This window comes from Camelus dromedarius, chromosome 4 (genome assembly GCF_036321535.1).
Source record: "Camelus dromedarius isolate mCamDro1 chromosome 4, mCamDro1.pat, whole genome shotgun sequence".
NCBI lineage: Eukaryota > Metazoa > Chordata > Mammalia > Artiodactyla > Camelidae > Camelus > Camelus dromedarius.
This window is the reverse complement of record NC_087439.1, coordinates 11,566,335-11,589,862: the sequence shown is the minus strand read 5'-3', so window position 1 is coordinate 11,589,862 and position 23,528 is coordinate 11,566,335. Positions and strand designations below refer to the sequence as shown.

The 23,528-nt window shown below is 51.9% G+C and overlaps 1 protein-coding gene across 4 annotated transcripts in view; it reads left to right on the top strand.

Annotated features, from left to right (window-relative positions):
• The window catches only part of STEAP3 (STEAP3 metalloreductase), a 54,285-nt gene that overhangs the window by 2,187 nt on the left and 28,570 nt on the right, over positions 1-23,528 (top strand). Inside the window, exon 1 of one of the 4 annotated variants that reach the window (XM_064484695.1) lies at positions 2,743-2,821. The exons of 1 other annotated variant lie outside the window; for it this stretch is intronic. The gene's annotated coding sequence lies outside the window, so the exon portion shown is untranslated. Of the gene's footprint in view, positions 1-2,742; positions 2,822-6,299; positions 6,436-8,991; positions 9,219-23,528 lie in introns of those variants that run through there. 2 more of the 4 variants (XM_031451276.2, XM_031451278.2) reach the window with 2 other exon arrangements.

The window sequence follows — 23,528 nt, the reverse complement described above, 5'->3', positions numbered from 1 at the left end:
CTGGGACAAGGAAGAGAGGGACCAGAGGCAGGCGGGAGCCCTGGGGTAAGCTTCTTGGAGATACTGGGAGATGCTGGGAGATGCAGAAGGTTGAGAATGGAAGTGCATCCATTCAATAACTACTGAGCCTCAACAACGTGTCAGGCACTGGGAACACAGAGTGATGGAAGCGGATAAAACTCCCTGCCCTGGGGGAATTCACATGTCTGCGGGAGCAGACAGTTAATAAACAACAAACAGAGAAGTTGTGTTTCATAATGTGTTAGAAGGAGATGAAGTCTAAGTAGAAAGAAAAACAGGGCAGTATACAAGGATGAGGGAGGGGGATGATGAGGGTGTGTCTCGTGGAAATGATGCTATTTCAGCAAGGACCCGAAGGAGGGAGAACCACAGGGACGCCAGGCAGAGGGAACAGAAGGGCCATGCCTGCCTCAGAAGCCTGCCTGATCTATGTGAGGAAAAGGGAGAAGGCCAGCATGGCAGGGTGACTGAGAGAGGGGAACCTGAGACGAGGTCCTACTGGACCTGGCCACCACTGCCAGGACCCTGCTTTGACTCTGAGACACCAGGAGCCAGGGGATGTTCTGAGTCGAGGAGTAACGTGATCTGACAAGTGTCTCGATAGGATGGCTCTGACACCTCTCCCTTGGCCTGGCTGTGGATACGAGTCTGGCATGGAGGAGATGCTCACCCAATGTCAGTGCTCCATCCTGCCTCCCGGCTCAAGAGACGCTTGTCTGCTTCCGGGAGTTTGGCCCCAGGAAACATTTCTTGAGCTCTCATGCACACCAGGCCCCGTGATAGGCAAAACGGGGAAACAGATGGGCAGAGCACCAAGGCCACCGCTGTGGGTGGTGTTCTGTCCACCAAGGGGCTTGGCCTCAGCAGGGCGGTCATCTCCCTCCCTCCCTGTGCCTTTCATGCCCCTGATGTTTTCCGGCAGAAGTTCACGTTCCCCTTAGGTCCTTCTTCTGTCAGTCTCTGCCAGTTCAGCCTTCAGCTCTCTCTCTCTCCAAAACTCACGGGGAGCCCCTCAGAGGACCCCCAGGTCTCTTTGGAAGGATGTTGGATGGCTCCAAAGGTCATTCTGAGAATGCTGGAGGACTTCTCAGCATCTCCATTTCCCAAGCTCTGCCCTTTGGAGTTACAGGAAGGATTCTCAAAGACCCTGTCAGCCAGAGGAGATATTTAAGGAGCACCTACTGTGTGCAGGGCACCATGCTAGGAGCACCAAAGAGGGCTAGGAACTGGTTCCTGTCTCCGTGAAGTTTAAACCCACTGCAGAGGCCATTGGCCATCCAAGGGCTGGGACCAGGCATGGGATACTTGGAATGCCGCGTGGCATGGTGGGGTTTGAATGGACAAAGGCCCTTTGTGAACTGCCACAGAAACTCAGAGAGGGCGCAGCCCTCGGGCATCGTGGATGCTGGATCAGTTCAGGAGAGTCCCTGAAGGAGGCAGAAAGGACCTAGGCCTTGGGGCCTGGCAGAGCAGAGAGCTGGGGAGGGAGGGTATTTTTGGCAGGAGGAAACTTATGGAGATGCTCATGGGTGGGCCTCGGCGGGGTGGGAGAAGGGAGGAGAGGCCCTCACCCCACCACCAGGCTGCCAGAACTCTGCCCCCCTCCACCCAGTGTGCTCCCTGGGGTCCAGCTGTGGGGCCAGCCCCCTGCCTCTGGCTTCAGGGTTCAGATAACCCCTCCCTAGGACTTATCTCTCCAGCACAGGTTGGCATCCTGGAGTAATTTGAAGCTCTTCATGGGGGCTGGTGGAATATGTCCCATAGGAATATTCCAGAAAGAGTCCCAGGGGTCAGGTAACCCCCAGTCAGCCTCCCAAAAGATGAGTGATATGGATGCCCGAATTAACCATCAGAGCCTTGGTGTCCTCACCTGTAAAAGGAGGGGTGTGACTGTCAGCAGCGCGTGATGTGAGGCTGTAGGTGAGAAAGGGCTTTGGTTGAATGCACACCCCTCTGGAAAGACATCCTCGCCTTATACCGAGCTCTGCTGTACTGGGATGCTCCTGGCATGGGGGAGGGGAGGACAGTGCCCAGTGCTGGAGGCCATCTTTCTGAGGGGCAGGGTGGTGGTTTGAAACCCAGGAAGTCTAGATGGGAGGCAAGCTCCCAAGAGCTTTCCACCAGCTCCCAGGCCCTGAAAATGAGGGCTATTCAGAAGAATCAGAGGTTGGCCTTAAGGGTGGCTGAGGGGCAGAGGTGTGACAAGAGCACAAAGGCCTGGATGCAGCCTTGGTGAGGAGGGGCCTCTGCTGCCAGCTCCCCTTTGCAGGAAAGAAGGAAGCCAGACCGAGTCTGGCACCTTGGCCTCTTCCCACCTGTGTGAACTTGGGCTGCCTTTTAATCTCCATTATAAAATGCACGTGGATTTCAGGTGTCCCTCGGTTTAAGGGAGCAGGTCCCAGATGTTACCCTGGCCTCCACACGCTCTCCTTGTCCTGGTTAAGAGTTGGTCCTGGAGTTTTGCGCACTTTAATCAGGGGAGGGTTGGGGGGGGGCGCAGATCAAGAAGCATCCGAACCTTAGGCCCCGGGAGGGGCACAGGGGCCGAGGGTCGTGGCTCGCCACCGCTAGGGCTGCAGGGCCAGGCGGAGATCGCGGACCCTGCGGCTCCCCGATTGCGGCCCTAGGGGGAGGTGGCCGAGCCGGATAAGTAGCAGCGGGCTGGCGGGCGGCCACCTCCCCCGCAGGTCCAGCCCCGCGGGCGGGCGGGGCGCCGGGAGAGGAGGAGCCTCCGGGCTGGGCCACCGCCAACGCCGCGGACCTGCAGCCGCTGCCGCTTTTCCGAGAGGCGGCCGGAGAGGTGAGTGACCCCTCGCCCGGGTCGCCGCGGGGCTGTGGGCTGTACCCTGCCCGGGATTCCCGCCCTGGCGGCTGCCCCGTTGTACCCTGCGCCTCACCGCGCGCGGCCACATGCCTGCTGGAGACCCGGGCCTCTGGGACCGAGCCATGTGCGCCCGGCGGCAGAGAGCCTGGATCCTGGGTCCCCAACTCCGCGCGCCTTCCTTCTTCAGGGACACAAACCGCGTGCGCCGCCCGGGGTGGGCAGGGCCGTGTGCGCCCTGCGCGGGGGTCGGAGCGGTGGGGGACGAGGGGAGCCAGCTAAGCCCCCAGGTGCTGCCTCACGCCCCACCCAACACACCTGCCGAGCCCACTGGTCCCTTGTACCCCGGAGCCCTGGCCCACCAGTCTCGGAGGGGGGAGCCTGGAGCGGCAGGCGGGATCTTCCTCCCCGGGCCTTCCAGCCCTGTCGTCAGGCAGGCGGCAGGCGGCAGGCGGCAGGCGGCAGGGGCGGGGGCGCCCGACCTTGATCAGGAAGAGGCTGGGCTGACTGGTGCATGCCTCTGCCGACGGAGGGCTAGCCTGGCAAACTTACCCATTTTGCCTGCCCATTTCCCCGAAATCTGGGGGCAGGCTGCCCAGAGAGGTGCGATTGGAACTTTGGCCACTCTGGAAGATGAAGGGGAGGGCATGACGAACTACTATGTCGTTTGAGGGCCAGGAGGCTGGATCCTGGGGTAAAATGCCGGCAAGTCTCGGAGCTCTGACAGAGGGCTCCGCGGTGAGGCCTCGCAGGTGTCCAGGGCCAATTCTGAGACAGGCTCCAGAAGAAGGGGTTCTGGAAATAACCTGCAGGGAAGTGTTTCCGTCCATCGGAGTGTACTGATGATATAATTAACAGCAGGCATTTACTGTGCCTCTATCTGTGCCAGGCAACTTGCTTTGCACACAATATCCCGTTAATCCTCAGCACAGGAAGGTTAAGTTGGAGAAACTGAGCCTCAGAGAGCGTGGGTATTTTGCAAGGATACAGGAGTAGCAAGTTGCAGAAGTAGGACTTGTACACGGATTTATCTGATTTGAGAGCCCAGAGGAGCCTACTAGTGGGAGAGGAAGGCCAAGTTCTCAGACTCGTGGCAGCCTGAAGAATGCAGTCCTGGGGGCCAGAAGATCCGCAAGTCCAAAGGATCTTACCTGGGCGTACCCCTTCCATCATCGGCGTGGTTCCTTAAAAATCCAATGCCTCAGTTCTACCCACAGCTGGCTGAATCAGAGACTGCAGAGTGAACCCCCCTGCATCCAGCCAGGAGAACCTGGAGGGCTGGGATTGTATCTTACTCATCTCTGTGCCCCTCTCTGTCCCCAGTGGCCGGCGGAGGGGCCAGCTTGGAGCATGTGCTTAGTCAATGTCTGATGGATGAATGGATTTAGTGGAGCAGGGGCTGTCACTGGAGTAGAAAAGGTTTCTTGAAGGAGGCTTTGAATGGTGGACAGGTGGTCTCAGGCAGGCCTGGGGGAGGAAAGCCTGGAGTTGGCAGGTGACCCTGGCCTTGGAGCTGGCAGGGAGCTCAAGCCGGGCCACCAGTTCACAAGAAGGTTGGACAGCCAGCCCCAAGCCTGCTGAGCGCCCCAGGACCAGGCCTGGTCCCACTGGGCCCATAGGTGTGCCCCCTCTAGCCTAGAGATGCCAAACAGGTAAATTCCTCTCCCATTCAGGTTCTCTGTCCTTATGCCAGGGCCCTTCCCTCACTGGACTTATCAGAGCATCAGGCAGGGCTTCAGGTGGTTAAAAAGGAAAAGCTGAGGGCTGAAGTCCACTGCTGCACACCTGAGCTGTAAAGAGGGCAGGCAGTGGAAGCTGGATGACTGCGGGGGAGGACACTTGGCTTTGCAGTCGAAAGACCGAGTCTGAATCACAGCTCTTTACTGTGTGGCCTTGGCCAAGTCCCGGCATTCTGAACCTGGTTCTTCATCTATAAAACCTCGCTAAGGACTTGACACCTAGTGTTCCTATAAAACAGGAACAGTAATACCTGCCTGGGGGATTTAGGATAATACCTGCTGAGTTTTAGGGTTGCAGTAAATATCAGATACCTCCCCCTTCCCCCTGATTTTGAGTCTGAAAATCAGCTAGGGTTCTTGCAGGCTCGTTGATCTTCTAGTCTGAACCCTTCAGTTCACTGGGGAAGGTAACTAAGGCCCAGAGAGTGGCCTCCATGGTCTCTTTCTCTGTTGCAGACCTGGCCTCGGGCCCAGGCCTCAGGGCTCCTGCTCAGTGTCCTGGCTGATGCCTCCCAAACTAGGAGCAGAAGTCAGCGCCGCCTGCTTCATGCCCTGTGCAGCCTGCAAGTGGAAACCTCTACATGCTGGGGTGTCAGGCAGGTCAGGGCGGGGGAAGGAAGCAGGCTCTGCAGTGATGCCCAGCCTCCCTGGGCCCCAGCTGAAGCTGGATCCAGCCTTTCCTGCTCTCCCTACCATTCATAGTGGCCAGGTCTTCCTGGGCTGGGCTGGGCTGTGCTGGGCGGTCCAAGCTGCATAAGTTATGCCCTCTAGAAAATGGCTTTCTAGCATCCAGACCAAGAATAATGGGCCTCTTGATTTAAAACAAGGAAGCTGGCCCATTTAAGCAGTTACTAAAACCTAAGACCTCAATGGCTCTTTTTTTTCCCTCCTGGGGGCTTGAGGGGTGTGTTCCTTTTTCTCCTTTTATCCCAACCTTGCCAAGTTCACCATAAGCCAGGAGCTGTGGAGGTTACAGAACTTGGAGGTGGGAGGCCAGGGGTGGGGGCAGGCACTCTAAGTGGCTTTTAAATGTTTGGCTACAGAAGTCACTTCCTCCTGTCTGCCCCCTGCAACTGGGCCCACCTGCCCTTGCAGCCTGACCTCCTGCCACTCCCAGACCTCTGCATGTCAGCCCCTCACATCCTTGGTGTGCACCGGGCACCGCTTTGATCACCCCTGAAATGTCAATCGTCACTGAACATTCAGCCTCCCACGTGCCAGGCTCTGGGCCAAGCACGTTGTATGTGAGCCCATTGAACCTTCCAACTCTCTTATGAGGTAGACAATGCTGTTTTCCCAACCATGTCACCTTCCCAAGAACGCAGGAGACTCCAATCCATTCTTTCGACCCCAAATTTGAGACTCCTAACCATTAACTATAGATGCTTGTCCAAATTCTGCCTCATTGTTTATTCATTCAACAAACATTTACTGCGCACCAGCTTGGTGCCAGGCACTCAGGACCTGGCTGAGTCCCACTTTGGTCAGATGAGTGTCCGTTGGCATTTATAACCCCACCAAAACCCATACCCACCGCTTCTTTCTGAATACAAGTAGGGGAAGTCGGCATCACTGAGGCCCGGGTCCCACAGCTAATGCCAGCCAGGATTCAAAATCAGAGACAGCTGCCCCCTGAGATGGAAGTATTGACCACTGTACCTATTGTCAGGGTGGGATCAGCGGCTGATTTATGTGGGACCATAAACTCCTGCATTGTCATTTCAACCCAGAGCAAAATGTTTCCGTCCTCCTTTGATCTGAAACACTGTCACTGGAGAATTACGTGATGCTCAACTCTTCCCAGTCAGTGTGTCCTCATCAGTCACCGCAGTCACCTGGCAGAGCGTGCAAAAGGTGAGCGCTAATTGTCCTGCAATCAGGCAGTAACTGGCTCCTCGCTCCTGCTTCCGCTTCATGAGAGCCAGGTGGGGTCTTAAGTGCACAGCACGTTTTTAAACCTTCTGGAGCCATCAGATTAGGAGCATAAACTGAAAAATGTAGCCCCAAGACTAGCAAGTCGGTCACAGGTAAACGTAAAGGAATTTGGGGACTGGCGAATGGGCTTCCTAAGCTTTCCATGGGGAGTGGGCCGTCTTGGTTCGAGATGCTTGTGGTGGCCATCCGGCTGTGGTGGGGGGAGGCCTGTGACTTGACTGGTGGGCTTAGGAGGGCGACAGCATGCCCTGCAGTTGGGGTGGAGGTCTCCCTGAAGGTGAATCACTCAGATATCACAGCTGAGGATGCTGAAGGGTCTCAGGTGGATCTGTGAGATGGGCCCTCCAGGTGGAATCTGTGCAAAGACAGGATGGCCAAACACAGGGCCTTCAGAGTCACACTAATGGGCCTTTTGGATTGTATTATTTGTTTTATGAGGGGGAGGTAATTAGGTTTCTTCATTGATTTCCTCTTGGAGGAGGAACTGGGGATTGAACCCCTGACCTCTTGAGTGCTGAGCATGCGCTCTACCACTTGAGCTATACCCTTCCCTCTAATGGGCCTTTTGGAATCCAAGGGGCCTGTGCTGGGCCTGGGTGGCCAGCCAGACCTGCCCATGGGTCAGTAGAGCATCGGTCACAGTGTGGCAGGGGGTATGATGAATCAGCCACAACCTGGGCGTAGAGCTAAGCAGCCACAGGAGGTAACAACAGGCCTTTTGTGGCTGGTCAGCAGTGCTGGCTCCAGACTGGCCGGAAATCAGGTGGCGCCTAGAACTGGAAGGGAAGAAAACAAGACGTGCTGGGCCAGGCAGCCAAGGGTGGTGATGGAGGTTCAGGGGACTCCATCCGGGAAAGCCCCGCCCTCCTGGTGTTCCTAGAGTGAAAGGCTGGAGGTTGGAGACCTGACAATGCTCTCTGAGTTCTGGCTTCTCTAACCTTTGCTACAAGGCTTCTTGAACTTTCTGATCTGATATGTAGCAGGAGGAAGAGGGTGGGGTCCCAAGATTGGGGTGAGCTCAGGACACAGCTAGGGGCTCAGGGAGAACCCCGGGGACAGGGGATCACAGCTAAAACCTGGAGCTCCTGTGGGCTCTCACCTGGAGGGTCTGCTTTCCTAAGGAAGTGTGGTTTCCTGACAAGGCAGCTTCTCCAAGGGGATGGGAGACCACCCAGAAGCTCTGAGAGGAAGAGAGCATGCTGAGCCTGGCTGGACCACTGCATCAGGCAGGGGCTCCATGCCTGGAGCTACTCAGAAGCCGGCTGCTGAAACTCTTAAGCAATTCAGTGCTCACTGTTTAAGAGCATCACCGGAGCGCCCACCAGCCCAGCAGGCTGCATGCAGCCCGGGCCTACAGCAGACACAGGACATGCGTATTCAGAGCAGAGAAGGTGGCTGGGGGGCTGGAGGAGGTTGGGAGGGGCCTCACATGCCCAAGGGCTCAGGCTGGATCTTCAGGGAAGGAATATTTGGATGGTGGAGAGGATGTCAGGACTTTAGATGGAGGTGACAGTGTTGGGAGAAGTGGGGAGCGACTGAGGGATGGGAACGCAGGCAAGTGGTGACTGAGCTGAGCAGGGGAATTCAGTCTGTGGGAGCTGGCCTGGCTGGACTCCGGGGAGATCCAAGAACGCCCCTGCCCACAGGGAGTGCTCTTGAGTAGAAGATACAAGACATAGAGAACCGTGCAGGCCCCGATCTGTGCTGGTAATAAGAGCGCACCTGCCCGGAGCCCAGGGTGTGTGTTCTGGTTATCAAAGGCCCAGATGCCCGGGGTTACTCAGAGCTAGTTTCCTCCAAGATCACCAGTTTTCCAACAAGTCAAAACCAAACAAATATACTTGTCCTAAGACTGGACAGAGTGTAATTTACTCTGACACAAAAACCTCCAAACCTCTGGCCTCTGTGCCATTGGTGTGGCCTCACTAAAGAGCTGGCGGCAGCAGCAGACAGGCCTGCCCCATCCATGCTTTGCCCTCAGGACAGGGCTGTCTTTCTGCAGGTCCTTCTATCTGTCCGTCTTTCCCCCCACCAAGGGCACTGACTGGAAAGTAAAGACGACCAGGAAGCCTTTGTTGGCACAAAATGCAGAGAGAATTATCCCCAAGCCAATGACAGCCACAGTGATGGCAGTAAATTACCACTCATAGCAATTGATAAATTGCCATTTTCTGCAGCCATTATGTTTGGCTTTGTATCCCGAAGAGTAAAGGCATCTCCCTCCCTCCCTCCCTCCCACACACACACACACACACACCCTGTAGTGAGGCAGTCTGCCCTGCACTGAATGACATTTATTCCTTTTATAGATCCTGAGTTCGGCTGGCTGTCCTGCTTCAGTTCCTGTAGCAAAGAGACTTGAGTCTGAACCACTAATTATTACTAGTGAGGTTTCCTCCCCAAACAGGAAGTATCAAGGCAGAGCCGCGCTCCCACAGTACACTCTGTAACCGAGCATCAGTCACCACCCGGCCCAGTCCCTGTGGCCAGCTGCTGGGGTGCAGGCTGAGGGGGCGGCTCCTCGGCTGTCTGAGCCCCTGGCAGTTCCTACGCCTGCTGAGTGTCACTGTGAGTCCTGTCCTCAGAACCTGAGTCAGGCTGCTCACAGGTAGGAGGGAGACCCCAGTGAGAAGAGGTGGGCTGGATCTCAGTGGAACTGTCAAGGGACACGTGCTTCAGACGCTCACATCAGCCAGTTGTTGGTGAGTCTGGCTGGGCTGCAGGTGCAAGGTGGCCGGGGCAGTGTGTGGGCCCCTCCTTCCAGCCCCGCCGACCCCCCGCCTGCTTCTGTGTCCCCTGGCATCTCAGGGAGCCTCTGGAACTGGCACCAAAGAGAATGGTGACCTTCATGCCAAACTAAATGGGGAATATCATCTGTACATTAAGTCAGGAACCTTTTCAAAGTAACAGGTTCAAGGATTTATCACACAGCGCCTTCAGTTAATGAGAGCAATGGCTTTGTGGGTTCTGGTATATTTAAAAAAAAAAAAGAGGTTAATGTTTATGATGCATTTCTGTAGAAGGCAGGCCTACGGGGAATTGTAAATTTTACTTACTTGGAACCATTTCTGGGTTGGTTTCTCAGAGAACTGCTGCTGTAAGTAATTGAACCGGATTTTTCTAGAATGTTTTGAAAATCTAAATGTTTGTAAAAAGCGCTATAAATTATTCATTCACTTCTCTTTTGCAAGTGGCATGGTGATAAACCTCTCTTCCCTGTCTGAACAAACTTGCATGTTTGTGTGTGGCTGGGTATGAACAGGCCTGTGTGTGTGTACACATGCGCACGCGTGTGTGTGAGCCTGAGCTTTCTGTATTGTTTGTAGGAACTTCTCAGCCTTCCTTTTAAAAATATAATGATTTTTTTATGATGGCTAAATAACGATTCCAGGCAGTCTTACAAGAAATATAACAATAAGATTTTTGTAAGAGTCCATCAGAAAGGGAAAATGCCCACACAGAAAATAGAAATATAGCAATTAAGATGTGTCTGGCTGTGACCCAGCTTTTAAACCCGGATATGAGGCTGGCGTCCTCTATGCTGTCTCCCCTCGGGTCAGCAGTGGGGGCTTGAGTGGGCACCTGGACTCAGAGCCTCCCTGACCCCTCAACCTGAGATCAGGGAGGGAGGGCCCGGGGCACCACGGTTTGGAATGTAGGAGAGAAGGCAGTCCTGTTATTGCAGAAACAGCCTGAGGATGAGAGGCTGGAAAGTCTGAGTTCGGGCAGCTCAGCAGGGCCAAGAGGAAGCCGAGACCATCTCAGAGCCCCATGTAGACCTGGTAACCAACTATTACTCATGCCCATGGCCTCCAGCTGCCTGTCCTCACCACCCTGGGGCAGCTTAGATGCAGGGACTGGACAGGACCAGGGCAAGAGCCAACTGTGGTGCCTTAAGGGCGTCCCAACTCAGCCTCAGTTTTCTCATCTGCAAAATGGAAATAATAATAGCCTGCTATAGGACAAACCCCGAGAATACATGCCTGCGGGCAGAGTCTCCCCTGTGTGAGTCGGGCCTCGCCTGTCAGTAACTCCTCTTCTTTGCCTCCTGATTATTGCAGAGGCGCCACGTGCCAGGCACTTGCTGGGTGCTAGGATGTGACCCAGCTGCATCTCGGCAGGAAAGGGTGGGCAGACCTCACAGCTGCGGGGAAGCCCGGAATTTCTACATGATGTGGTTAAAGGGGCAGTCATGTCGAGGGAAGGGGAACCAGGGGACTTCCCTGAAAGCTGTTTCTATGTGCATAGCAACTAGATGGCTTTTTATTTAGATTGTTTATTTCAAATCTATAAAGTGGGAAAAATTTACCTGACTGGGAAATGTGAATTATTCCTATCAAAGGATATTAGTTTGTTTGTTTATGTATGCTTTATTTGGGGGGGGGGGGTAATTGGGTTTTTTAAATTAATTAATTAATTGATTTATATGGAGGTACTGAGGATTGAACCCAGGACCTCTTGTATGCTAAGCACATGCTCTACCACTGAGCTCTACCCTCCCCCTGGTATTAGTTTTAGTATTAACATTAGCACATGGGGAGGGGTGATGGAGATTTCAGGGTCTAGGGACCCCACTGCCATCCACCCCTTGGACCTCTAAGGGAAGGTACCTACCACTGAATGCTGTTTCCATCCTGGTACCCCTTGGCTGCAGAGAGCCCAGGGGATCCAGGGGAGGGGGCAGGGGGAGGGCTTCACAGAGGAGTGGCCTTTCTGCTAGAACTTGCCATTTGTAAGGAAAGGGCTTTCCAGGTGAAAAGATTAAATCTGTGGCCTGAGCAGGAAAAAGCATGAGGTGAGGTGGCCCGGAATGAGACCCTAGAGCGGGTGGGCCTTGGTTGGGAGAAGCCAAGGAGGCTATCTGCCTGTGGCCACGGCTGGGTCTTGCCTGCCCCAGACACCTCTGCCTATTGGAAACTGGGCAGACCGCTCTGAATGGTTGCTACCCCCGACTCAGAAGCCTGTGAGCCCTGGAGCCATTTACTCAGCACCCCTGAAGCTTCCTTCCATGGGGACCCACTTACCCTGATGTGGCATTTGACTTCCTACTCTGGCTGGAGCTGCATGAGTGAAGCTGCATTTGTGTTATTCTGTTTATTTACAGGGTTGAAGCCCAGCTTGCGCCTTAGTCTTCTGCGTTACTCAGTTTATCAACTAATGAAATGCCTGGCCGGGTCTAACAACATGGCCAGGCTGCAGTTGGGATTCGAAACTCAGGGTGTGATGTAATCCCCGCTAGGTGCAGGGGGCCCCCAGGGAGGTTCTGGGGAGAGCAGCCTGAACTCACAAGCACACTCTGCCCTCAGGCACTGGATCTCCCAGGGAAGTCATTCAAGCCACAGACGTAAACTGAGTGCTTATATGGTGCCAGGCCCCGGGCCGGGTACTAGAGACACCTTCCAGTGAGTCGGAAGTGGCCCCTAGTCTGGTGGGGTGACAGACGAGTGAACTGGCGTGTGCAGTCAATGGTGACATGCCAGAAGTGCAGGGTGAGTCACAGAGCACGAGGTCCCCTCTGTCCTTGAGGGCCCAGGAGGAAGCCGGGAGGTGCCCCTGGGGCTGCCTGGATCAGCCTTTTGAGCTCAGAAGTCCCAGTTCCGCATGGGAAGGAGTTGCGTGACTGTCCCCACTCAGGGCAGTTGGAGGGTGGAGGCTGACTTCCAGCATCTCTAAGAGTCCAGAGGAAGAGGCCATTGAGGGTTAGGGGAGGGCTCCCCAGAGGCTTCCTGGAAAAGGTGGCCATCAGCTGGGCAGAGCCGGGGAAGCATGCATCCTGAGCCTGGGAACCCGGCCACATGAGGCGGGCTGAGCTCCTTGGCAGAAGCCCTGGGAGCTGCTTGTGTGTCTTGGCTGCCTCCACCCCTTTCCCTTCCTCTACACTCCCCCGGAGCAGGGGCCCCCTAGAGGCAGAGGGGCCCATCGCTGATTCTGCAGATTTACACCATGGCAACGGGAGGGGGTGGGAGGCAGCCACAGCCCATGAGACCCCAGGGTTTCAGCTCCAGGTGTCCCTGGAAAGCAAGAAGCCACCCAACCCCAGACGCTGAGGCTGCAGATTCAGCTGCTGCCACCTGATAGCCGCCAGCCTGGCTGGATGAACTGGCTCGTAGGGAGCTGGCTGCCCCCACATGCCAGCAGCCTGCCCTCACCGGGCAGAGACAAGTCACTCCTCCCTGGCTCCCCAGCGCTGGGCATGCCCTCATTCAAGCACTTTTCTCCTGGCTGCGGTGGGTAGCTGGTCTTTACCCTAAAAGCCCCAAGGACAAGGCGTCTTCTAATGGCCTGCCAGATCACCTGCTGGGTACACAGTGGTTATTCGGGGAACAAAAAAATGAGGAAATTTCTCAGACGAGGATTAGTGGGACCAACTATTGCATAAAACAGCGCAGGCCATGCATTGCACAACTCCAGGGGGACACTGTTCACATGGATCACAATGTATATGGTGCCCCTGGGGTTTTGCTGCATAGGGACCTTAGCATCTTCCCTGCTTCGGGCCCTGGCCTTGGTGCTGACCACCAGGGCGTCCTCCTTCACCCTCCCCACCAGCACTGACCACTCTCCTGCCTCTGTGCTGGTGGTGGGAAGTAACGAACTGTGCCAGGGAGCACTTCCTCCAGGCCCTGCTGTCAGATCTTAGAGAAAGAGTCCTGGGTGTGGAGTCGGGCCATCTGAATTCCTGCTCCTCCAGGAAACTCCGTCCTCTGGGAAGATCACCTCAGCTTATGTGTTGGGAACTCCTGGGTCCCCAGGATCTATGTGGCCTCCCAAGTACCCCTCCTTTCTTCTCCCTCAGGCTGCAATGGGCCTGGTGACCTACACGCAGGAGGGGAGGGGGCCATGGTTGTGGTCCTCCCGGAGGGTTTGTCTTGTTGGCTGAGTGACCAAAGCTGCCATGGTCCCGAATTCTCACCAGAAAGAGCTTTGGGAGTCCAAGGGGTGCGCCGGGATGGGGCACACACACCTGACCCTCATGCCCAAGAGTAGCATGGGGAGAGACACTGATACCAGAGGTCCCGGGGGTCGGGGAGGCTTTACAGAGGAGGTGGGCTAAGGTGGACCCAACTATAAGAATTCAGGAGCAAGTTGAATCTGGAGCAGTTCTTACATGCAAGGGACTCTCATTCATTCACCCCTTGCGCAGACCTTTTATGAGCATCCACTGTGGTGATTTTTAGCGTGTCGTCCTAGGACCAGCAGTGTCAGAAATTCTGGGGATGGAGCCCAGCAATATATGTTAACAAGCCCTCAAGATAACTCCAGTGCAGCTCAGCTTCGACCTAATACATGCTGGGCATTAAGCTAAATGCTGGGATTATGGAAGGGAGTTTGACTCTGTTCCCATCCTTGAGGAACTTGGAGTCCCTGGAGGAGACAGGCAGACAAGAGAAAAATACTGCCAGTGGGAAAGGGCTGTTCTCAAGAGGTGTGGAGGCAGAGAGGCAGCTGGTGGGTAAGGATTTCAGAGAGGAAGGATGGTCTGGGGACCCCAATGACATAAGGTTGACCCCTGTCAGGGAGCTGGATGGTGGGACTGGCAGTCCCAGGAGGGCTCAGGGAGCCCACTGCCCAGCCCCAGGCCACAGTTGTGCCCTACCCCTGACCACCAGCCTCTCCCTGCTATACCCTTCTCTGTTCCCCCACCCCCTTTTCTTCCCACTCCCTGAACCCCAAAGAGCAGCAAGTCTTTTCCTCTTATTGTCTTGGTATAAAATGTGTGCTAAAATCCAGACCATTATCTCAGGGCATATTTTTAGAAAATTTTAGAGTAAATTTTTCCATTCAGCGGAGAATACCATGTATTGATTTCAGCGCATCTATGTCTGCTTTACACAGACAAAAGGCTTTTTAAAATCTTAGGCAGAGAGGAACAGTGTGAACAATGAATGAATTTAACAGGCTTAGACCATGGCATGTTGCTTGCCTCGTGGCACCCTTACTACATCTCATTAAAGTAAGTAACATCGCTCCATTGTACAGATGAGGAAACTGAGGTAAAGGGACTTGCAGAGGCCACCCAGCTAATCAGCGGTGGGGCTGAAATGTGACCACATAGCTGCCTGTGTTCTGGCTGGCCTTCCTTGTAGTTTATGAAGGCAGCTGATCTTGAGTAAGTCCAGAGCATCCAGATGTTGTCCTGAGCCTGCGCTCTGCTGGGCAAGCCCCCAATGGCGGATGATGGCTCTCAGGAGCTGCTGCTCTGCCAAGTTAAGCAGGAGATGAGTTTGGTGGGGAAAGATGAACGGATTAGACCTAATGCAAGTGGATTTGCAGCTGTGTGCTGGTTTCCAGCTGCACATCCTTAGAGAAACCCTCCACCACTTGGGTGAGTAGCAGGATGCAATGCCTGCCCTCCCCCTCTCACTGGAATGCATCTGCCCTGTTCACTGACCCATCCTGGGAACTGGTAGAATGGGCCTCGGATCTCAGCAGCCTTCCTTGCCCACCATCTAGTGTGGCCCTGGAATGGCTGTCTGCTGGCGTGGGATGGGCTGCTGAGAAGTAGCTGGATGAGTAAAAGCTGCGGGGTCAGAAGCCAAGAGGACCATTTTGCCCAGGGTACCATCTCCCTGCAACAACACTCAATAGCATTGATTATATAAACCTCACTTTTCCAGAGGTCATGTGGCTTAGAAACCTCACACATGTGTAAGACAACTAGGAGATAACTTTGGAAGGTTGCAAATCACCAACACTGATGTCACGAAATCCATGCATTAAGCTCCTGAAGTATCCTTACACTCTCACCCAAAGCACGTTTATTCTTAGTTTACCCACATTAATAACAGGCTGCGTGGTACCTAAATTGTTTTTATAACAACTTTCTTGAGCTATAATTCACATGCTATGTAATTCACCCATTTGACGTTTATGGTCCGGTGGGTTTTAGTATATGCACATAGCTGTGCAATGATCACTGCAATCAATTGTAGGATATTTTCATCACTCCCCAAAGAAACCCTGCACCAATGAGCAGTCACTCCTCATTTTCCCCAGCCCCCCTCCTCCCGTTCCCTGGCAACCTCTAGTGGAGTTGTCTGTCTCTACGGATCTGCCTATTTGTTGGCATTTCATATAAATGGGTAAATACTAATATGTGGCCTTCTGGGACTGGCTTCTTTCATGTAACACAGTAGTTTCAAGGTTCATCCCGTTGTAGCATGTATCAGTACTTCATTCCTCTTTATTGCTGAATATTATTCCATGGTGTGGATAAACCGCATTTTGTTGATGTATTCATCAGTTGATGGACACTGGGTCGTTTCCACTTTTGGGGTATTGTGGACTGTGCTACCAGGAACACAGTGCACACACTTCTGGGTGTACATGTACTTTTGTTTCTCTTGGGTAGTGAACGTTCCTAGGAGTGAGATTGCTGGGTCCTATGGAAACTCTCTGTTTAACCTTTCAAGAAACTTCCAGTCTCTTCCCCAGTGGCTGCGCCATTTTACATTCCCACTAGCACTGGATGAGGGTTCTGATTGCTCAACATCCTCACCGTCACTTACTAGCTCTGCCTTTTTCTAGTAAGTCATCCTAGTGGGTGTAAATGGGTTTTAATACCATGGTTTTAATTTGCATTTCCCTGGAGGGGGGCAGTAATGTTGAGCATCTTTTTGTGTGCTTATTGGCAATTTGTGTATCTTCTTTGGAAAAATGTCTTCTCAGATTCTTTGCCCATTTTTATATAAGTTGTCTTTTTAATATTGAGTGGTGAGAGTTCTTTATATATTTAGAAACCAGTCCCTTAGCAGATTGGCAAAATTTTTCTCCTATTTTCTGAGTTGTTTCTTCACTTTCTAGATAGTGTGTTGTCTGTATATTTTGTCCAGGGCAAATTAGCAGGACCCGGGAGGGCTTTAATTAAGAGGTGAGCCAGCTGACAGACAGCTGTGATGAACATCTTGACAAAGAGGGGGGATATAAGCCTATAAACTTATAAAATGTCTCTATGGAACTAGGACAAGACTCAAGAACATCCCCTCTTTCAACCTGGGGTGATCCTGGGTTCTGGGTAAGGATCTGACTGCCTTCTCTTGAAATACGCATGGCATTTTAGAAGGATTTCTGCCCCCAAAGGATAGAGTAAGTTTTGAAGCTGTAAGCTCCAGTATTGTAAACTGTCGACTGAAACAAAATGCACAACCTAAAAGTTGAGAGTTACGTTTTACTCAGTGGATTTCTTAAGGACTCGTGCCTGGAACACAGCGTCTCAGATCACTCTAAGAGGCTGTTTCAGAGTGGCAGAGTAGAAGCCAGGGTATATGAGTTTTTGCAAGACCAGGTAGTCAGAACATCAAAAGATTACTAATTAAAGAAAACCAGACATCTCAAATCAAGGAATTTAGCGCTTTTCTATGTATGGGAAGGTGCAAAGCTCTGGGCTCATTGAAATCACTCCTTTGATGTGCGCCCAGCCATCTAGGGCCAGTGTCCTGTTCTTCCACATCCTGAGTTCCCTCTGGGTGCACCGCTGAGGTGGCTGCAGAGGCCAGGCTGCCTGCTTGTCTGCATCTTGAGTTCCCTCCGCACACTACTGGAGGTGGTGGTACCGGCTGAAGAGTTGATGGCCACAGCAGTCTTTGTTTACTGATACGGCTGGCAATAGTTTTCATTCATAGTACTTTAGTCACAAATATGCATGGGACCTCCCCAGTGTGCCCGGCACAGTGCTGGGATTAGAGTTATGGACATGAAACAAACATAGTGACCTCTATCTGCCCTCCTTAAATTGATGGGGGCCAGGAAGCCACCAGGCAAGGACCCAGAGAAGCCCTCAACCACTGGCAAAGGTGTGTATGGCCCTCAACTACCCTGTGCCTGCTGAGGGGCACCGGGCAGCCTTTGGTCCTCTCATTTCACGGACGAGGGAACAGGTGAGAGAAGATGTAACTCACCAGTGTCTACCGTGAGGAAACTGTCAGGGTAGAACCCAGAGTTTCAGCCTCTCGGACCGTGTTTTTTCCATCTCTATATTTTTTAGGTTAAAAAAAAAAAAAAAAAAGAGGTTCTGGGCAAGAATTTGTGTTTTCATTCATGGCTTGCCAAGTCCCAGGTGCTGGCTGTGGGCACGCATCAGTTTGTCCCTGCTGTTTGGCCCCCCCGGTCCTTGCTCACACAGACCCCTCTTTCTAGATGGCTTTTCCGGGCTCACTCTCCCATCCTTCAAGGCTCAGCTCGGGCTCACTTCCTACAGGAAGCCACCCAGCTGCCCTGTCTGAAGGCAGGGACCTCTCTCAGGAGACCTTATTCAATTGTGCCTTGCGCCTGTCACTCTGGGGGGAACCCAGCTATCTGGGAGGGTGTGGACCTCCCAAGGGGTGATAAAGGATCATCCCTGGGGGCAGAAAGAAAACTCAGAGCTTCTCTTTGTGTTTAAATTTTAGCCTTATCTCTTTACATTATAATTTTTACATATGATTTACTCTGTATATAGCATTATAGTACACAAGTTACATTCTAAAGATATTTAACTTACAAATAAATAAAGCAGTAATAGGAATATGTCCCCTCAAATGTAATGTTAACATTTTTAAATAAAATTTGAAGAAATGTTGGCTAAGTCAGCCTCTGCCTAGGAGGGGGTGGACAGCACCCCATCCTACTGCAGGGTGCCAAGCCGGCCGCCCTGCCCCCACCCACATCCCACCCCTCCACCCCCGCCACGGTGATCCCTGCATGGCCCGGGCTGCTCCAGCCCCTGGGGTCTGATGGGCTGTGTACTGCCCATGCAGAAGAGGCTCCAGAGCTGTCCACGTCCTGACTGCCCACCTTTAGTGGCCTCCCCAAGAGCAGGCAGGATCTGACAGGCAGGCCTTCGGGCCAGGCATGGCTCCCAGCCACAAACACAGCCCATGTCACAGCCCTGCTGGGAAATAGGAGGGGCCGGGCCAGCTGGGGCAGAGACCTAGAGGGGACTGAGAACTGTGGTTTGTGCCGGTTCCTGCACACCCGGGCCTCCACGCTGTTTATCCTCCACACTGTTGGGAGGAGGAGGCGAGCAGGTCAGTGTACAGGCAACGGGGGCCCGGCCACCCCAGACAGCCTGCAATTTGATCCCCTCCCTCCTCCCTAGATCTGTAAATAGAACAACCAGGGAGCCAGGGCCCAGCCAGGATTAGACATTCTCTCACCTTTGGGCCACATGAACGGTCAAGAGGGCCTCTGCTGGACCTCTGAGGCCTGTCCCACCCTCCGCGGCCTTCACACCAGCAGCAAGACTCGTGCTGGGCACTGGGAGGGCGGAAGAATTTTAAAAGATGACCACAGCCCACGAAGCACTTCAGAGAATATATACACACACACACACGCGTGCACACACACACACACATGCACATACATGCACATATAAACATGACACCAATCAGAACAGGTGTTTTCCTATCCCGAGGACCAAATTTTGGTGGCAAGAAGCACTTTAGAGATGCTTTATGTTTAGTTTCCGTTTATCCTGTGGCTAAAAGCAGGGCCTCTTAGGACCGTAAGTCTGGGATGTAATAGATCCCTAGACTGAGGGATTGGGAAGGGCTCGGTGATGACTGGTGCAGTAGCTCGCATTAGAGAAGCCACCCAGAGAGGCTCAGTGATGCTCTCTGGTGTCCAAGGGCCAGTTTGTGGCAAAGCTGGGACCAGCCCCACCCCTGCCCCAGGTCCCTCTGCTGTAGCTGCCTTGTCTCATCTCAGCTCCCCGAAAGGAAGCAAATACTGAACCAGGTTCTGAGCCGTGAACCTTGAGAACCAGTGCCAAACACTTCCATCCCAAGATGCTAAGTCTGAGGATCAAACACGGACTGGATTCAAAGTCCGGGTCTCACTTTCCCTTTGGGCTGGTTCAGTTTTGCTGTAAGTGAGGCTGTAAACCATTCGGGGCTCTTCAAGCATCAGCAGATGCCATGTGTGCCATGAAGCCCTCCCTGGCTGCCCCTTTGGGAGCCCCATCCTCTCCTACCCTGCATCTACTCATGGGTGGATGCACTGCCCACACATACACACACACCCCCATACGAGAGCGGGGACAACATCTTACTCATCCTTATGCCCTTAAGAGTGTTCAGTGTGTGGTAGTTACTTGGAAGATGGGAGGGAGAGAGGAGAGAGAGCAAAGCCGGAGGAAGGGCTTCTGCCTAAATTGCTAGCAGACGTGGAGAAGGTGGTCCAGAGGCCTCAGTGTCGTGATTCTCCCTCCGGTAAAGGCAAAACTCACCCCAGTGCTGGTGTCTCCAGGTGGCTGAGGCAGGAACTCGGGAAGGCCCTGGGGTACCTATCCCAGCCTGTGACTGACCGCAGGGAAGGCTGGAGTCCCCAGAGTGGGTTTACAGCCCCCTTGGCCCAAATCCTTGATGCTGGCCTGAAACCTGAGACCACCTGCAAATCTCCTGCCACCACTTGCCCCTCTTCCCCAGGGCTACAGAGGTGCCTCGTCCCTGCTGCCGGTACAGCGCGGGCAACCAGTGTCTGCTTGATTACTGACCAGCACCCACTCAGGGCACAGTTCCTGCTTAGTGAGCTCCGTTCTCAGTGCTTTACACATAGCGACTTCCCTTTTCCTACAGCCTCCCCTTAAGGATGGTACTATGATTGTCTCCCTTTTAACTGGGGAAACTGAGGCGCTGACAGGCCCACGGGGATGGCTAGCAAGTGGCAGGATCAGGATTAGAACCCAGGCAGACTGGCCCCAGAGCTGTCACATAACTCTAAGTCTGTGCTCTGGGATCCTTGGGAGGTCATTTTGCATTTGCAAAGGGTAGCTCATCACTGCTTGGAAAAGTGTCCCGTCCCTAGAACCCGGCAGAAAATGTGCTCTCCCATTTCGCAGGGGAGGGGCTGTCCCCTTCAGAGCCCACAGTCAAGTCCAGCCTGAGCAGGGTCAGGGTCCAGCCTGAGCAGGGTCAGGGTCCCGCCTGGTGCTTGCATGTCTCTGTGGGCATGGCCCCTCCACATGTGGGTCCCCACAGAAAATGACCCCAAAAGGGCTGAGCGCAGCTGGTCCCCAGTATCTGTGAGAGAGATAGGGTGATGCTTCCAAACCACTTCAGAGGTGGGAGAGGCTAAGGGGGCCACCTGCCCTTGGCAGAGGCAGGACGCAACACATGTACCCTAACTCTTGGAATGGCTAGTCAGTGCGCCCCTTCCATGTGAGCCCTCTTCTCAGCCAGCGTTGGCCGCTCACAAGACAGGTCCCTGTCCTGTCTGGGCAAAGAGACTCTTGGTGAAGCTAAGACTGCAGAGACTGAAAGTCCTGCATCTGAAGCAGTTTCCTCAACCTCTCTGAGCCTCCAATTCCTCCTCATTAAGTTGGGGATAATGATGGCCCCTCCTTCGTGGGGTCCTTTGAGGACTGGACGATCGCCACTCGTCGCACGTTACCTTAGAGCAGCATCAGGCCCATAGCAGGCATCCCCTAGATAGGACCTGCTGCTGTCACCTCGTAAAATGTCTAGGTCACAGTTTTGAAAACCTTTGAAGTTGGCATTGTCTGCCATCTCAGAGCAGGAATTGTGACCTCCATTTACCAAGGTGGAAGCTGGGGCCCAGAGAGGCACAGGGGCTTGTCCAAGGACACACAGCTGGTCCATAGCAGAGCCAGGACACAGCCTCCTGGTCCCTCTGTGACCCCTTGCATTAAACCTCGTACCTCCCTCCTCACCCGGTGTTTTGTAGGTCCCAGGAGGCCACTGTGGAAAAGCCATCTCTGCTTCTCCACTGGTTCCAGGAGGAGGTTCTTAACCTTTCGGTGCCAAGGACCCAATGGACTCATAGGCTGCTGAAGCCCCTGGGCTTCTGCTCAGAATAATGTTCTTCCAAACATAAAATTACATAGAGTTACAGAGAATACCAATTTTATTGAAACACAGGTCTCAATTTTTTTTTTTAAAGATGTGTCTTGTAATATGCATGACTCTTTCTTAGGGCATTAAGTAACTAGATTGAGTGGCATGTCTAATATTTAGTGTAATTTTACTTTTTAATTTTTCCCCATGCTTATTGAGGTGTGAATGACCAATAAAACTATATATTTAAAGCATACAGTGTGATGTTTTGATATGCATACACATTGTGAAATAATTACAATAAAGCTAACATATACATCACCTCCCATAATGACCATTTGTGTGTGTGTTGGAACACTTGAGAACTACTCTCTTAGAAAATTTCAAGTATGTAATACAATATTATTAACTATAGTCACCATGCTATTCATTAAATGTCCCAAACACACTCATGTTAGAACTCAAAGTTTGTAGCATTTGACCAACATCTCCCCATTTCTCCTGGTCACCATTCTGCTCTCTGCACCTAAGTTTGCCTTTTTCTGATTCCACATATAAGTGGGATTGTGCAGAATTTGCCTCTCTGTGTTGAACTTATCCCACTTAGCACAACATCCTCCAGCTTTATCATGTTGAGGCAGATGTCAGCATTTTCTTTTTTAGGGTTGAATCATGTTCCATTGTATGTCTACACCAAATTTTCTTGATCCATTCATCCATCAGCAGACACTGAGGTTGTTTCCATATCTTATCTGCTATGAATTATGCTGCAATAAACATTAGTGCAGATATCTTTTTGAGATGGTGATTTTTTTTATTGAAGTATAGTCAGTTTACAATGTTATGTCAATGTCTGGTACAGCATAATGTTTCAGTCATATATATAAATACACATACTCATTTTCATATTCTTTTTCTTTAAAGGTTACTACAAGGTATTGAATATACTTCCCTGTGCTATACAGAAGAAACTTGTTGTTTATCTATTTTATATATAGTAGTTAGTATCTGCAAATCTCAAACTCCCGATTTATCCCTTCCCACCCCCTTACCCACATAGTAACCATAAGTTTATTTTTCTATGTCTGTGAGTCTGTTTCTGTTTTGCAAATTAGTTGATTTGTCTTGTTTTTTTAGACTCCAAATATAAGCAATATCATATGGTATTTTTCTTTCTCTTTCTGGCTTACTCCACTTAGAATGACAATCTCTAGTTCCATCCATGTTGCTGCAAATGACGTTATTTTTTTTCTTTCTTATAGCTGAGTAGTATTTCATTGCATATAGATACCACATCTTCTTTATCCAGTCATCTGTTGATGGACATTTAGGTTGTTTCCATGTCTTGGCTATTGTAAATAGTGTTGCTATGAACATTGGGGTGCATGTGTCTTTTTGAATTAGAATTTTCTTCAGATATAAGCCCAGGAGTGGGATTGCTGGATCATATGGTAAGTCTATTTTTAGGTTTTTGAGGAATCTCCATACTGTTTTCATTAATGGCTGCACCAAACTGCAGTCCGACCAACAGTGTAGGAGGGTTCCCTTTTCTCCACACCCTCTCAGCATTTATCATTTGTGGACTTTTTAATGATGGCCATTCTGACGGGTGTGAGGTGATATCTCATTGTAGTTTTGATTTGCATTTCTCTAACAATTAGTGATGTTGAGCATCTTTTCATGTGCCTGTTGGCCATCTGAATGTCTTCTTTGGAGAGATGTCTATTTAGGTCTTCTGCTCATTTTTTGATTGGGTTGCTTGTTTTTTTGCTATTAAGCTGAATGAGCTATTTGTGTATTTTGGAAATTAGTCTCTTGTCGGTCACATCATTTGCAAATATTTTTTCCCATTCTGTAAGTTGTCTTTTCGTTTTGTTGATAGTATTCTTAGCTGTGCAAAAACTTTTAAGTTTAATTTGGTCCCACTTGTTTATTTTTGCTTTTATTTCCATTACTCTAAGAGCTGGTTTGAAAAAAATATTGTTGTGATTTATGTCCAAGAGTGTTCTGCCTATGTTTTCCTCTAGTTTTATAGTATCTGGTCTTACATTTAGGTCTTTAATCCGTTTTGAGTTTATTTTTGTATACGGTGTTAGAGAATGTTCTAATTTCATTCTTTTACAGGGAGCTGTCCAGTTTTCCCAGGACCACTTATTGAAGAGACTGTCTTTTCTCCATTGCATATTTTTGCTTCCTTTGTTGCAGATTAACTGACCATAAGTGCGTGGGTTTATTTCTGGA